We start from the raw sequence: 18,063 nt of genomic DNA, 5'->3' as shown, positions 1-18,063 counted from the left end.
ATTACTGTGCTCAATTGGCCTGCCAACTCTCCTGACCTGAACCCCATAGAGAATCTGTGGGATATTGGGAAGAGAAAGTTGAGAGACGCAAGACCCAACACTCTGGATGAGCTTAAGGCCGCTATCGAAGCATCCTGGGCCTCCATAACACCTCAGCAGTGCCACAGGCTGATTGCCTCCATGCCACGCCGCATTGAAGCCTCCTGGGCCTCCATAACACCTCAGCAGTGCCACAGGCTGATTGCCTCCATGCCACGCCGCATTGAAGCCTCCTGGGCCTCCATAACACCTCAGCAGTGCCACAGGCTGATTGCCTCCATGCCACGCCGCATTGAAGCAGTCATTTCTGCAAAAGGATTCCTGACCAAGTATTGAGGGCATAACTGAACATAATTATTTGAAGGTTGACTTTTTTTGTATTAAAAACACTTTTCTTTTATTGGTCGGATGAAATATGCTAATTTTTTGAGATAGGAAATTTGGGTTTTCATGAGCTGTATGCCAAAATCATCAATATTAAAACAATAAAATGCTTGAACTACTTCAGTTGTGTGTAATGAATCTAAAATATATGAAAGTCTAATGTTTATCAGTACATTACAGAAAATAATGAACTTTATCACAATATGCTAATTTTTTGAGAAGGACCTGTATACAGGTCTAGAGGAATAAGAAGGAGTTTAGTAGTAAAGAAGATAACCTTCCCACCTTCCTAGGTTGTTGTAATATGTGGTGAGTTGTCTTTTAAAATAAAAGCTTGGAGAAATTTTCCAGCCAACTGAGCAAGAGTATCCTTGAGAGAGAACCAAGACCGAGCATGTGCCTCTTTGGAGAGGCTCATAGTCGAGACGTTTTGGGGTCAGGCAACCAAAGAGATCTATAAAATGAGGATCCCAAAGATTGCAAAGCCAAAACATCAAGATCCAGTTGTTTACTAGGATTTAGCAGCTGCAGCCAACTATTGAGACAAATCACTTTATAATACCGTATGTGGCAACATCTGATACTCCCATTCCTCCACTCTCTCTGCTTCATCAGTGGAGAATAGGGAAAGGGGAGTTTATGACCCATCCAAAGAAACTTAGTGGACATAGAGCGGATAGAGCCCAAAAGCATGATGTATTATGATGGTATTATCTGAGCAGTGTATAATGGTATTGTCGGATCACTGTATGTTGGTCTTATTTGATCACTGTATGTTGGTCTTATTTGATCACTGCAATGATTGTACATTGGTGTTTTAGCACTGTATTTTGGATTTTTTGAGCACTGTATGTTGCTATTAATTGGACACTATATGCGAGTATTATTTGAGCATAGTATGCTGGCTGGTGTGGCACCGCTGCTTAGCCACTAGACGGTATATAATTTGTGTAGGATATATGGTAGTGGCAGTATTGTAATATAGTCATTTAGATAACTTCATGGAAATGTAATTAGTAGTGTTGATCGAGCACCATAGTGCTCGGGGGCTCGGGCTGAACACATCGGGATGCTCGGGTGCTCTACACACACTTCACGGGGCCAAAACTGACCAAATAACTCAAGTATGAACTCAGCCTTACAGGTCCATGTTAGCGCCAAGAAGAAGTGCACTTCATTTACACCGTCGTCAGCTGATTCCACATAGATGTCTACAGAACCTGTTCTATTAAACGCGAATACAAGTAGAGCCCCCCACCCCTGACAGAGTGAAGAGGGTGTCAGCAGTAAGTTTGTGTTGACGTCACTGATTATTTTGCCCTTCCTCTGATCCGTCAGAACAATTACCCCTCAAAAAACGGATCCTGTCTCTGGTGCATCCGCCTTTACTCGGTCAGCATTTCGTCAGTAAACCACCAGTATTGCTAATGCCCAAAAAAAACTGATGACACGTGAATGAAATATTTGCATGTCTTCTGTATTTTCTACCCACTCCTGCTTTTGGCTGCCAAACCATAAGCCAATTCTGATGGGACCATATAGGCTATACAGCTGCTACACAGACAGGATCCGTTGTGCGTCTCATTTTTCCTTCCTTCTGACAGATCAGAAGAAGTGTCAAATAAATGATGATCTCACCCAGGCTGAAAGCCAAAATACTGGACCAGTCATAAAGTGGGGAGGGTGGGAACAGCATGAGAAGTCCACAGAGTTGACCTATGACATAGTGGAGAGGTGGAAGCAGCATGAGGAGACCACAGAGTGGCCCAATGACAGGGTCCGGAGGTGGCGGCAGCAGCATTAGGAGAAGGCCACCGAGTGGCACAATGACAAAGTCTGCAGGTGGCAACAGTATGAGGAGGCCACCGAGTGGCACAATGACCGAGTCTGCAGGTGGCGGCAGCATGAGGAGACCACAGAGCGGCACAATGCCAGAGTCTGGAGGTGGCAGCAGCATGAGTAGACCACAGAGTAGCACAATGACAGATTGTGTAGGTGTCGGCAGCATCAGGAGGAGGCCACAGAGCTGCACAATGACAGAGTCTGGAGGTGGCGGCAGAATCAGGAGGCCACAGAGTGGCACAATGACAGAGTCTGGAGGTGGCAGCAGCATGAGGAAGCCACAGAATGGCACAATGACAGAGTGTCGATCGACTAAGATAGCTTTGTGCCCGGAAGAGTCGCGAAGTTCATCAAGATACGTCACTAAAGATTTTACCGCATATAACCGCAGCGCTGACCACAGAATAAATTTTGTTTTTCGACCAAAATACTTCAATAAAAATTTTACCGCATATAACCGCAGCGCTGACCACAGAATAAATTTAGTTTTTCGACCGAAATGCTTCAATAAAAATTTTACCGCATATAACCGCAGCGCTGACCACTGAATTAATTTTGTTTTTCGACCGACATACATATTTTTTATCTTTTTGTACTGAAATAGGACACTGAACGCTTTCACCACATATAACTGCATTAGTGAAATGCGTATATATTTTTCCTTTTTGGACTGAAAATAGGCCACTAAACGCTTTCAAGACAAATAACCGCCTAAGTGAACTGAGAATGTATTTTTCTTTTTGTAATGAAATACAAAATAACACATATAATCGCCGCACTGACTGACTGCTACCGCCGCTACTTCCGTGAACCTCTGCACCACTACTTCCCGGGCAGGTAGGCTGCTGCGAAGCAGGTGGTTTACCCAAGGCACGTTTGGCTCCTGACCTCCCACTGCTGCCACCCTGCTGACTCCCAGCCATACTTTCAACACATAGAACCGCCGACGTGAACTGAGAATATATTTTGCTTTCTGTACGGAAATAGGCCAGTAAACGCTTTCAAGACATATAACCGCAGAAGTGAACTGAGAATATATTTTACTATTTGTACTGAAATAGGCCACTAAACGCTTTAGCCACAAATAAGTGCACCAGTGAAGTGCGTATATTTTTTTCTTTCTGTACTGAAATAGGCCACTAAATGTTTTTGCCACAAATAACTGCACCAGTGAAGAGAGTATATTTTTTTCTTATTGTAACCCTTTCAACACATATAACGACACCGACGTGAACTGAGAATATATTTTTCTTGTTTGAAGAGATATAAGCCACTAAAGGCTTTTCAACATAGCACTTGCACCCCAATAACAAATTTGCTGGAATGACAGAGCTGTATAATGGCTATTTGGATCCCCAAATTGTCTTTCCCTGCACTTGTAAATCACTTTTCTAGCACTGTCCCAAGCGCCTTCACCACGTCTCTCCCTGCACTGAGATGCTGTGAAATGATTCCTCCCTATCCTTTCCTTGCACAAATTGTTTTGTCTGTATTTTTTTTCACAATTAGGTTTTCCAATTGCTGTTCCTAGCACCTTATCACGTCTGTCCCTGCACTAAGAACGCTTAAAAATGTCTGACTCTAAGATGGCCGCTGTATTTATAGGGCTGTAACATCACAGGGCTGGCTGGCTGCTGATTGGCTGCATGCATGGCATTGTGGGTCATCCCGCCTTCCCAGAGTTCCTTGCCCCATGTCCTCACAAGTGTAGCCGCCATTTTAGGAAAAATTGTGATTCGTTACCACGAAGCGCGAGGAAATTTGCATTAGTTGAGAATCAAATTTTTCTTGAAATTTGGATCGAATTCCACTTTGTCAGCTTCGATTCGCTCATCTCTAACTGTGTTATCTTCTTTAAATTCCAAAGTTTTCACCGCAGCCCATAAAAAAATCGATTTGCTCTGGTTGAAAATACATTTTTGTACATGACCTATTTTTCAATGAAATGACCGACTGTGTCCCACATTGATCACGGGTATTAATTAGAGGTTGTGATTTCTGGGGATACTTTGAGAGGGACAATAGGTCTTGGATCTTCTAGAAATGCTTGTACAGTAATACTGTGACTGTAGCCAATTTATTCCCTCATAAAGCCAAAACATCTTTCTGTTTTTTAGGTTGTTGTTCCATTTTGTGAGCATCACTCCTTGAGACTTCAGGTTTGTATTTTTGGATCTTCTATCTTCCTTGTCACTGTAAAAGAAAAGACAAATAACTTCAGAATTAATTCAAATTTATACAATTTATAAGGGTTCCACCAATTAAAGTGGTTTTCAGCGACTTTGATATTGGAGATCTATCCTGGGGCATTGTCCCACCATAAAAATTACCCTCTATCCATAGCTTAAGGGATATCTGTCTGATTGGTGGGGGTCCAACCACTGAGACCCCAGTGATCACAAGAACGAGGTGTTGGAGTCCTTAGAGTGAAAGTAGTCATACGTGCACACTTCCAGTTCATTCAAATCTATGGGACTCCTGAAGATAGCTGAGGGCCATACTTGGCTTCTCTTTGGCAGGCCCATAGTGTTTAATGGAGCGGTAGCGCACATGATTGGCTACCACACCTTTCACTCCAGCGACTCTTGCACCTAATTTTTTAAGTCAGTAGAGGTTCCTATGGTTAGACTCCCACTGAGCAGATACGTATCTCCTATTCTGTAGATATGGATTAATTCTTGTGGTGGTACAACCACATTAATATCATATTATGGGGTTTGAATCTTGGTACGCCTACCAATCAGCTATTTGAAGGGGCCACAGTACTCAGGCAAGCACCATGGCCTCTTCATTATCACACACAGAGGTGTACATTCTATTGGCTGCTAAGTCGACAATCAATATGGCTACTTCCTTTTTTTAAATGGCTACCACCGTGGCACAGAAAAGAGAAAATCTCTGTCAGGAACAATAATGTAATTAACAAATTTTGGATGTTGCTTTAACTCCTGATTTATTAATACTTTGCAATGTTATGGTTGGAAACCTAACTCAACTGGCCCAGCCACAATATCTGCACAACACTGTCAGTGACCATACTGGCCAGCAGTCCAGATGTTTCTGGGACTTCCTCCAAGTTGGACTTTAAAGAGATGGATTTTGTCATAAAAGAGTCATTTTTGGACATTTTTAGAGGTGTTTCCAGACGGAATACTAATAAGGTACTGTACATAAAGCCTTATTATGCAGCTCTAAACTGCTAAGGAACCTTAGAAGACTAAGGGGAGTTTCCTATGAATATAAAAATTACCTGGTTGTCTTGGTGCAGATTGGGTTTTGGGCACAGAAGTAGTATCTTTGTTCTTCTCCTTTGAGGATGCATTACCCAAATGTTGCTTATGTCCTGTAGTTAAAATAAATATATGTTAATAGTTGAGTACATGCTACTTTATCAGCAATTCGGGATTAGGGTCAATGCGTGGCCTGATCTACTGTTATAGAGCACATAACTTCTAACACTGATATGAATAAAGGAGGCTCTTCTAATATCCTCATCTCAAGAGCAACACATTGAAAATAGGACCTGACTATAGGACTGATGCTACATAACCTTCAAAGGCCTCAAAGGGACCTTTTTGAAAAATAAGGAACAAGGAATCTAAACATATCTGAGGTCCAAAAAATGAACTATCCCATTGCATTAACCTTACTCAAAATAATTACCTCAAAATAAATCCCTATATACCCACTGGGCCTCTTCAGTGAGAACCAGTGCCCCACCTAAGCATCATCTAAGGCATCTCATACAGCCAACCAGTACTCTGATCTGTACTGATGAGATTTAAGAAACTCAAAACAGCTGTCAACAGATGGGTCACTCTTCTGTTTGGTTGACATGAGCTAATTTGATAATTCTTATTTTTTCCCCATGGATCATTACCAGAAAATAGGTCTACATATACCTGCTGGGTCTCTTCAACCAGTAAAGAACCAGTAAAGACTTTTCTTAGAGGGTAGAAGGGGATATCATGGAGCAACCCTGATAGAACACCTTTCCAAATATATCCTGAGATCCACAATCACCTATATGAAAGCCTGAGCCAAGTGATTTGTCACATCCTTGTAACAGACACTAGGTTCAAGGGGCAAGAGAGACAATGTGAGGATAATACTATTACCAGTATTCTTCTCTACAGCTTTGTCCTTGTGGTTGGTTTCTGCATAGGTCTTCTTGTATGGCTGGTACTTTTCTGAAATAAGAACATTCATTTCAGATAAATCTGGTGCAACTTTAGACAGTTTAGACCAACTTTAAACCGCCAATAGCTACTTGACATTGTGCCAACATTTAGGAGCATCTAAAGCCACACTCCTTTATCGTTAATTCACAGCTCCTCTCTGATAAGCCACGTCCCCTTGTCAAGAGAAGCTCAGAATGTGTCTAAAGCACAATAAATGTGGTGCAAACATCTATGCCAGCCTTTGGTACTAATTAAGTCACAATTCTGATGCATTTAGCTATGTAAATCTCTCCTACATTATACAGTCATAATAGATTATTACATTTTATAATTTATCTGAGGAAAGATTAGTGAAATTTTACTTTAGCTATGATTATCTACAAATTACTTAGAATCAGATCATTATATATACCATTATTCTTCTCACAGGTGATGTTGGTCTTTCTTCGGCTTCTGCCTGAGAGTTTCTTAGCCGAATAATAGTAATCTGAAGAAAAAATATTTACATTTTAAATTAAGTTGTGCCCTTCCTTACTCTTCCTCCTAGATGGACATGTCTTGATATGTGTGTCATGAGATGACCGGCTCTTCAAAACAACATGATTTCGCAATATTCTGTGACAAAATTTCTATCCCATACAGTATCTATCTGCTACAGCCCAGTAATTGTATTGGGAACGCCAGCAGTAAGCAAACCCAATGAGAGCATCCATGGGCATTCTTGCCACATTTTCTTGGCCATTCACACACTAGTCTAGTAATTTCTGGTCATACTCACAATGTTCAACTTGTCATTCTTATTCTCACACTCCTCTCCCGGTCATTCTCATAGTGTTCTCCTGGACATTCTCACACTATTTTACTAATCATAATCTTCTGGTCATACTCATGTTGCTCTCATGCTCATTTTAACACTGTTCACATGGACATTCTCACAATGTTTCCTGGTCATATTGTACTCATTCCAACTATCAGTCTATTCTTCTGATCATACTCATATTATTCTCCTGGTCATTCTCACACTAATTACATGGACATTCTCACACTATTCACCGGGTCATTCTCCAGTCTGTTCTACTAGTCATGCTCACATTGTTCTCATTTCTAATTATCAGACCACTCTCCAGGTCATTCTTATACTGTAGACCTAGTTGCTCATACTGTTCTCTGGGTCATTTCACATTCTTCTCATAGCAATTCGTACAATATTCTTCTTGGAGTTACATTATTTTAACACTATTATTCTCATACTATCCTCCTGTTTTTTTTTTTCCCATACGTTTAACCTAGTCATTTTCACACTCTTCCCCTGGTCATATTGACATTATTCTCCTGGTCATTCTCACACTATTATCCTAAAGCGGGGCAATCAGCAACATGTGGTACCTGATGACTGGTCTTGTTCATAATGTGGATTAAAGGCTTTTTTCTTCTCCCCTGATCTTCTCTTTTGGTTAAACTGGTTATAGCCTGAAAGGAACACGTACATGTGCTCATTAGTGCAAAAATATGATCATCAGCCAACCAGCAGAAACTCAGTGTATGAATGTATGAAAGCCAAAATGCCACACATTAGAATGGAGAAGAAACATGATTGGAGTGACTTTAACTATTAACACATCTGTCATCAATTAACAGAAAAGTGAGGCTACTGTGGGCAAATGTTGGTCTTTACTGCCTTATCACTTACCAATGTGGTAATGACAGAGGTCAAGGTCATCCAGTGAGGCCAAGTGGGGGAGAGGGGTTGACCACTCCTTGTGTATGCCCATGTATTGGTATAAATTATTGAGTTTTATTATTATTATTTGATTAAACTAATACCAATATTTTTGTCTTCGTTGGAATACGTTCTCCTCCACCCCTTTCCCGAGGGTTTCCTGGCAGGCCAGACGTTGTCTGAAAGAAAAACATATTTATCCTGAATGACACTATAGAATAATAGGAAGAACTTCCTTCTGTCTTTCTGGAGCATGGTTCCATTAAATCCTTGCTTTTTCTTTTCTTTCTGCTCTACCCCCAACATGTGGTCCTAAACATCTCTGAATCTCCCCATGGGACAATATTGGTAGGCCCAGCCTGAGCAGCCATTGGTATGAGAGGTATAAAACACTCCAATTAATCAGTGAGTACTTGGACTTCCTTCTGATTTAGAGTTCCTGAGGTCTTCAACCCTCTTCTTTGAGGTCCATGAGATGTTCAAAGCTATTATGTGTCTCGATTAGTCTTTTTAAACATCTAAAGGGTAGGTCCAGCCTGATCACCCACTTATTTGTGTGGTATTACCCTTTCCCATTAGTTAGTGAGTACTTACACTCCATTAGTTCCTGAGGTGTTCCCTCCTCTTCTGTGAAGTCCTAGAGATTACTTTTTAATTGGTTTTAAGTTGTTTATCTAGTCAAGAAACACCATACTCCAAACTTTGTGTTAAAGGGTATATCCAGTGTGAAATTGTATTCTATGTGGGGAAAAATGTGTATAATAATTTCAACTACTAACCCGGACGTCTATTGTCCACCTGCTGATGATCGTTGCTGTTCTGGGGTCTGTTGCTCCGTCCCTGATCCGCTGGTTTATAATCCCCTAAAAGTAAATTACATTGTATTTTTCTTTACTGTCACTGCCCCTATAGTCCATATATAAGGGACTGATGGACAGAAAGAATTGGTATACTATATTACAGTAGACAGTGAGAATTACAATAATACCACTATGCTTCTCTCCATGCTTCTCGTCAATTGTCTTCCTCCACCCTTTCTTATATGGCCTCCTGCATGGTTGGTAGTTGTCTGAAAAAAATAAACATTTTTAGAACCTATGTTGAAAATAATGGAACAGGTCTCACCTTCTGCATTATAGATTTCTAGAATACTTACATGCAAACAAACCTTCTGTTAATTTCCTTTAGGAAAAGGCTGTGACGAACTGAACCGTCACTGGGGCTGCTGGAGAAGCCTGAGGGCCAGCCTTCTTCCTAGCAACTACGGACCTAGGATTTTGGAGATCCCCCTTGTTTGGTTGAACCGGGTGTCCGGGGCACATGGACGGCTGTTGCAGTGGAGCCTATCCTTACAGCCGTTCACTTTCACAATCTAAGACCGGCCTGGGAAACACATGCTCATGGACTATCTCGCCAAACAGAACTGAAAGGGTGACTAACATGGACATCCCCAAGTGGACCCGTAGAGGGTCTCACCGGGTCTGACATCCTTTAACTTGGGGGAGCTATGTGACGAAGTTTGAGTTAAATGTGCATTGATGTTGGATATGTGTAATTATGCTATACTGTGTAACTTGTTATAAAAAAACTGTCAGCATCCCCTCCCATCGTTATCTTCCATTGTACTCTGAAAGAGCTCAGGACAATTACATTTTTGCCAGGCTCCTGCTAGGGCTGTCTGGAGCTATTTTAGCAGGTGGACCCCTGTGGTGTGGTGCAGACAGAATGTCTGGGGAGGGGGATGTGATGGGATTACAGTTTCATCTGATCTTTCGACTAGTGACTGGGGAAAACTGGGATTAAAGACCAGCGGTTTGCAATATCTCCTGAGTAATGAAGAATACAGAGGCAGACATACTCTTCCTGAGTACTGGGGGTCCATCACAAGGGCCTATTTAACTTCTTCCTGACCCTCCGATTTTCAATTTTTGCATTTTTGTTTTTTTACTCCCTGCCTTCCCGGAACCATACACTTTTTTCCAGCTTATTTTTTTTAGGTTTTGTTTTTACAATGTTGTAAAACTGACCTGATACCTTCATTGTCCGGGTCAGTAAAATTACAGCAATACCATATTTGTATAGTTTTTCTTGTGTTTTAAAACAAAAAAAAAGTTGTAGTTAAACTTTTTTTTCTTTGCATCACCATGTTCCAAACCCTATAACTTTTTTATAGTTATGTCCATAGAGCTGTCTGAGGTCTCATTTCTTGCAGTTTTGGATTGAACTATCCACAGGAACAGTAATTGTGGTAGCCTAAAAGTCTTTAAAAGGGATAAGGTGGGCCTTTTACAAGGAACCAACAGCTCCCTCGATCTTGGCACAGGTGAGCCGGTCCTGGGATAGCAGCACTCTCATGTAAAAGCCTCTCAGATGCCATGGTCACAACTGACCTTGGCATCTGAGTGGTAAATGTCTGCGATTGGTGTTATCGCTCATCATCGACATTAGCTCCAGGTGTCTCCTGTATAAAACAGTAGAAACCCTGTGGCTATGGCATTCGCTTTGCTCCAGAGACCTGACTTCCACTGTACATATAGAGGTTATGCAAATCCAATAAATTTATAATAAAATATGAAACAACTTTGAAAATTGTCTATATTATATTATCTCTGATTGTTTTGTGTATACAACTTCTATGCATATTTATTTGTCTCCATGGTTACAGACTACAAAAAAGTCACGTAGTCTGATCCTGCAGTCAAACTTCCATCCATCTTTTCTCTACTTCTTGTAACTTGCCAAATGTACAGCTTGTCAGCAAGGACATTTGACTAAGAGTATGACTGCGAGGACAGACTACACAGGGTTTGTTTGTAGTCTGTAGCTATGGAGACATAACTCTGCATAGGTGCTGTAGACACAAACGGTAAGACATTTTATTTTTTTTTTACATTTTTGCAAAATTGGAGGAGAATACAATCAAAAGGCTAGAAGAACCTTGAAGGGGTTGGAAACACATAAGCGTCCTTGCATATGGAAGCTATAACATTTGTTGGAGGTGGAGAGTGGCAGCCTCTTTGGTTACTATGGCCTCCTATGGTACGTATCAGGATATAGATGCAGGTGACCTGGAGTTTTAGGCTATATACCTATATAGTGTAAGTATTTACTACATTGGGTAGTAACAGGCTGCTTGGCTTGGGCTACAGATAGAAAAGGGCTGCTTTGCTGCCCCCTTGTGGCTCTTTTGGTGAAATACATTTTTGAATGTTTTTAGAAGGATTTAGTTGCATGCATTGTGTATATATGGCGCATCATGGCTTATATATAAGCATTACCATTTATCTCTTGTGTAAGGGATGCTGCCCCAGACCTTTGTATGTACTTTATGTGCCTTTTATTTGATTTGTGACCATGTACTGGTTTAATTTAATTTATTCCTGTTCTGTGTCTCATGTTAAAAATTCAGCTGTCTGTAGGCTTTTCTGGAGAACCTCCGGAAAAATGTACCTACATGCATCTGATATTAGCAGTTTCTTTTATACCGCTGCACTTTTATAAAATGCCCACTGAAGGCACAGCCACCCCTAGGTTCTGTGTGCCCCAAACATTCATGTCTGCTCTAACCCCAAGTGGTATGAATGCATTGTCCACCTTGTTCCCACCATAGCAATTATAGAAATAGTCCTTTCTCACTTCCCCCAGTAGTCACAGCAAGTCCTTCTTCATTACCAGTAGTCACATCAGGACCTCCTCCATTCATTTAGTAGAAATAATGTCCCCTTTCCCCTAGTAGTCATACCAGTGCCCCTCTCTTTACAGCAAGCAAAATAGCCCCACAATACTCACAGCAGGGCCTCTTCCCAGCAGTAGTCAAAGAAATGCCTGCCCCTTTTCCTCAGCCCTCAAACCAGTGCCTCCCTTCAGAGTATGATGCCACCTCCTTTTTCCAGTGGCCATAGAAGTCCCACTGTCCCCCAGTACTCATACCTGATTCTTCTGCTGCCTTCCCCCAGAAGATACAACATCCTCCCTTTATTTCCAGTAGTCACCTTCGTAGTTCCTCCATTCAGAGGCGGCTCTTCCAGTAGGCCACCACCTAAGGCCTCGCGCTGGTGGGTGCCTCGCTCTGGCTCCCACCCGACACCGCTGCAAGTACAATTATTAGGGTGGACTGAGCGGTCGGGCACTTCGGATGTGGTCCGAGGGCCTGGCCGGGAAGGGGGCCCGCGGCGGCTGCAGCAGATCACAGTGAGATGAACGCTTGTGGAAGCGTTCATCTCCAAAATCATCTGTATCGCCGTCCTTAGGACGCCCTGCCCAGTGCCCACTCCAGTATACCCTGTACTGTCATGTCACTCACTGTGTATGTTAACCCTGTACTGTTAGTCACAGTACAGGGTTTATATGCACAGTGATGTCACATACAGTACAGCCAGCCCAGGGTTAATATGCACTGTGACATCTCAGTATAGCTAGGGTTAATATGCACTGTGAATATAAGCCCTGTACTGTTTCGGCAACAAGCCCCCTCCGTGTATCTCTTTGAGGGAGTCGGAGAAACACGAACGCAGTATCTCTGTCTCTCCCCTAGAGATGAATGGAGGGGGCGTGCCGCTCTGAAGCCTAGCAGATCCGGCGTTCTGGGCGCTGGGCAGCAGATCGGGGCGCACCCCCCCCACGATCAGACATCTTATCTCCAATCCTGTGGATAGAGAATATCTTGTGTTCGTGGGGGCCCCATGTTCGAGTTTCGCCTAAGGCCTCACAAAGTCTAGAGCCGCCTCTGCCTCCATTCATTTAGTCGTCAGAACCGCCGTCCTCAATGTCCAGCAGTCAAAGTAGCTTCCCACAACTCACAGCAGGACTACTTCCCTTTCTACCCCCAGCCCTCAAACCAGTGCATATAATATGTCCCCAAGAGGTGTGGGAGTTTTTATTTTATCTGTATTTTATTATATTATTTACTTATTTTGTCAGTATATTTTTGCACATAATTGGGGTCATTTATCAAACTGGTGTAAAGTAGAACTGTTTTAGTTGCCCATAGCAACCAGATTCCATATTTTATTTTCCAAAGGAGTTGTCAAAAATAAAAGGTGCAATCTGATTGGTTGCTATGGGCAACTAAGCCAGTTTTACTTTACACCAGTTTGATAAATGACCCCAAATATGTCCCCTAAGAGATCGCTAAAAGATCTCTGGGGGACCCTGTCCCCATTTTTGTTTTGCATGTTGTTCTATTTCTACTGTAATTGGGTTCATCCAAAGGAGCTCCAGTTACAGTGGAAAACAGTCCTCTGTAGGGGCATTCTACACATGTAGAGCTGATCAGGGTCTGCTAAGACCCTGCAGCTCTATTATGCCCAAGGACTGACAGAAGGGCACCGGACCTGCTCCCTCTAGACCGGAGGAGCTTTAATCTGGCACCATACATGTCCGGCACCCCGGATTAAAGGCCAGCACCAAGCACCATACATGTCATCATGAGGTTAATTGCGACTAGCCGCACCTATCTTATCACTTCTCCGTCTTTTCCGGATCAGCGCTGTGCCTCTCTTGGACTGTTGCAACATTTGTAGCACTTGTTTGACACCTTTTTAGCAGTGATCGCAGTGTGGTCTAATTGTTTGCTAGCTGTTTACACCCATTCACGAAGGTCGTGTTTTCCTGTCCCGTTTCTTTTTACACTTTATCACGTTAATCCCTAGATATAAGCAACGTTTAAAAAAATCGGATTCGGCTGCTTCGCCGAACTTCGACAAGAAATTTGATTGGTTATGAATTACTTTGTCACTAATCGCTTTCCATTGTATGGAGCGGGCGTAATGACGGGGAACTGCGATTGTGCCCCCCCTCCGTCATTTAACCCCTCAAATGCCTCATTTAATGCTGACTCTCATTAAGCCTTTTAGGGGTTAATCAGGGGGTTAAAAAAAATACTACCACTCACCTCATCCACTCCCATCTTGATTGTGAATGAGGTGAGTATATGTTTTTTAATTTTCAGCCACCATTTTAGGAAAAAGTGATTAATTTCCACAAAATTAGTGACAAATCGAATTTTTCCTGAAATTCGGATTGAAGTCCACTTCCGATACTTCGATTTGCTCAACACTATTATGGCTCATGCACACAAGCGGTTTTTTTTCCCGCTTCCGTTCCAATTTATTTTGAGATATGCGGAACCATTCATTTCAATCGGTGCACAAAAAAACCCTGAAATCACTCCGTGTGCATTCCGTATCCATATGTCCGCATGTCCATTCAGCAAAAAAATTAAAACAAGGCCTCATGCACACGACAGTATGTATTTTGCGGTTTGCAAAAACGGATCCGCAAATAATACGGATGACGTCCGTGTGCATTCTGTGATTTGCAGAACAGCTGGTCCCTAATAGAACAGTACTAACCCTGTCCGTAATGCGGACAATAATAGGACACGCGGAATGGAAATGTGGACATACGGAAACTGAATGCACACGGGTAACTTCCGTTTTTCTGCGGACCCGTTGAAATGAACGGTTCAGTATATGGTCCGCAAATAAAAACGGAATGGAAACGGAAAGAAAATACGTTTGTGTGCATGAGGCCCAAGTCCTATTCTTGTCCGTTTTGCTGACAAAGACAAGCACTATTACAATGGACCACAAAAAAACGGATCCAACATGAAGGTCACATGGATGTCATCCGTTTTTTTTTGCAGATCCGTGTTTTGCAGACAGAAAAATACACATGGTCTTGTGCCTGAGCCCTTTATTACGTCAGTTCCTATTAGGGCCCCTTCACACGTCACAGATTATGTTGCAGGTAGTTTGCGTTATTGAAAATCAGTTTCGTTCACCTGAAAGGGGCTGTTCTAGTGGGATTTTTGAAAGGTGAATGAAACATTTTTTCGTTCGCAGAAACTTTTCACAACAAATTTCTGCCATGTGTGAAGGCAGCCTTACAATATGCACTTTATGTTTCCAAACAGGCAGCCCTAGCATATACTGCCTCCTCCTATTACAGGCTGACGCCTTCACACAGTGTCCTCCTGCACATGGAAGGCCGTAGTCACTAATATCTCACCCTATTAGGGATATGCTCTCTCTAGAACACTAACCCAACATACACTTCACTGTGTGACCAGCTTCTTCTGGGGGCGGGCGCGCCGGAAACCTAGCTTCCTTTATAGGCACATTTTGATGGACAGGATCTCCAGCCAATCAGCGGCCAAATGGTGACTGAAAGGTTGTATTTTATACTTCTATCTCTAGAGGTGAATAGTATTACACAGCTCTATAGAATCATAGGGGTGTATCAATTATTAGTCCACTTTTTTGGTTTTGCATTTTCATTTTTTTTTACCTTTCCAAAAGCCGTAACGTTTTTAATTTATTTTTGTTCATTTTTATTTTTTTTTCAAATTTTTTTTTGGGACGGACAAGTTGCTATTTTTTAACTGCAGCATTTAATTTACCAAAGGTTGTATTGGAAAACGGGAAAAAAAAGTTTTTGGGGGTTTTGTTACCACAACATTCACTGTGTGCTCAAAATGTTGTGCTTTTTTTCTATCCAGAGTATATAGGGCCATAAAAGATAGTCCCAACGTTTCGGTCGAGTAGCGACCTTTATCAAGGGGTCTTGGCCCATATGTGAATCGAATTCATCTGGATGCGGACCGGGTGCTTGACATATGCGCCAAGATCCCTTGATAAAGGTCGCTACTCGACCGAAACGTTGGGACTATCTTTTATGGCCCTATATACTCTGGATGGAAAGTAAACACAAAATGATGTAATTGCACAAATAAGTATTAACTGACTCATCTCAGGTTAAGGCCTCTTTCACGCTACCGTTTTTTTTTCCGTTTTGCGGTCCGTTTTTTGCGTTCCGTATACGGTCCGTATACGGAACCATTCATTTCAATGGTTCCGCAAAAAAACGGAATGTGTTCCGTATGCATTCCGTTTCCGTATTTCCGTTTTTCCGTTCCGTTGAAAAGATAGAACATGTCCTATAGTTGGCCGCAAATCACGGTCCGTGGCTCCATTCAAGTCAATGGGTCCGCAAAAAAAACAGAACACATACGGAAATGCATCCGTATGTCTTCCGTATCCGTTCCGTTTTTTGTGGAACCATCTATTGAAAATGTTATGCCCAGCCTAATTTTTTCTATGTAATTACTGTATACTGTATGTGCCATACGGAAAAACGGAACCACAACGGAAGCAAAAAACTGAACAACGGATCCGTGAAAAACGGAACGCAAAACACTGAATTCAACATACTGTAGTGTGAAAGAGGCCTAAGGCCTCGTGCACACGTCCGTTGTTGTGTTCCGTTCTGCAAAATGGGGTTCCGTTGGTCCGTGATCCGTTTACGTTTTTGTTTCCGCGTGTCTTCCTTTATTTTTGGAGGATCACCAGACATGAAGGAAAGTAAAAAAAAAAGCCTGTCAAGTTTGCCATGCAAATAATATGAAAAAAACGGACGCGGACGCGGATGACAATCTTGTGTGCCTTGACTTGAATGGGTCCGCAAACCGTTTTCCGTGAAAAAAATAGGACAGGTTATATTTTGGGGACGGACTGGAACCACGGATCACGGACGCGGGTGACAAACGGTGCATTAACCGAGTTTTCAACTGACCCATTGAAAGTCAATGGGTCCGCAGAAAATCACAAAAAACGGAACAATGGACACGGAATAAAACAACGAGGCCTAATTTGCATATGTATCAAATATTTTTTTTACATGATAAAAGCATACAGAGCTATGGGGACTGTGTATTGCGGATGTGCTAGCGGCTCCCTTTAAAGCATCACTTGAAAAAGAATCTTCTGGTGTGCGATAGATCTTCCTTTCTATAACGGATTGACTTTTGTTCTCTATGAGCACTCACCACTAGAGGGTGTGCAGATCTCATTCCTATGTGCTCAAAATGACATGACAGCCTTATTCTTTTTAGGCCTCATGCACACGACCGTTGTGTGCATCCGTGGCCGTTGTGCCGTTTTCCGTTTTTTTTCGCGGACCCATTGACTTTCAATGGGTCCGTGGAAAAATCGGAAAATGCACCGTTTGGCAGCCGCATCCGTGATCCGTTTTTCCTGGCCGTGAAAAAAATATGACCTGTCCTATTTTTTTCACGGCCAACGGTTCACGGACCCATTCAAGTCAATGGGTCCGTGAAAAAACACGGATGCACACAAGATTGTCATCCGCGTCCGTGATCCGTGTCCGTTTTTTCCTATCATTTCAATGGCAAACTTGACTTAGATTTTTTTTTCATTTTTCATGTCCGTGGATCCTCCAAAAATCAAGGAAGACCCACGGACGAAAAAACGGTCACGGATCACGGACCTACGGACCACGTTTTTGCGGACCTTAGAAAAAAACGGTCGTGTGCATGAGGCCTTATTCTGTAGGTCGGTAAAATTCCGGTAAATTTGGATAGTTTTATTATTATTCTTTAGAAAAACATTGAAAAAAAAGTCTTTTCAGGTCCTTTTTTCTGACAGCCATAATTTTTTTAGATTTTCTGTATATAAATATCAAATCTTGCATTTTATTTTTTGCTCCGTTACGATGTTCACCACGCAGGAAAAAAATAAAAAAAATTTAATAGTTAGAACATTTTTGGATTTTTAAACCCTTTCAGCCCCAGAGTGTTTTTCATTTTGCATTTTAGTTTTTCATTCCCTGCCTTTCCGGGGCCATAACTTTTTTTATTTTTCCATTCATATAGCTACATGAGGGCTTTTTTTTGTGGGACAAGTTGCACTTTCTAATTCCATCATTTAATATTGAATACGACATATTGAGGAGCTGGAAAAAAAATTCAAATGGGGTGAGAATGGAAAAAAAACACACAATTCCGCCACTGTTTTATGGGTTACTTTTTTATGCCGTTTCCTATGCGGTAAAACTGTCCTGTTATTTTCATTTTCCAGGTCAGTGCGATTACGGCGA

The sequence above is a fragment of the Bufo gargarizans genome, chromosome 11 (genome assembly GCF_014858855.1).
Source record: "Bufo gargarizans isolate SCDJY-AF-19 chromosome 11, ASM1485885v1, whole genome shotgun sequence".
Taxonomy (NCBI): Eukaryota; Metazoa; Chordata; class Amphibia; order Anura; family Bufonidae; genus Bufo; species Bufo gargarizans.
Note: the sequence above shows the minus strand (reverse complement) of the source record.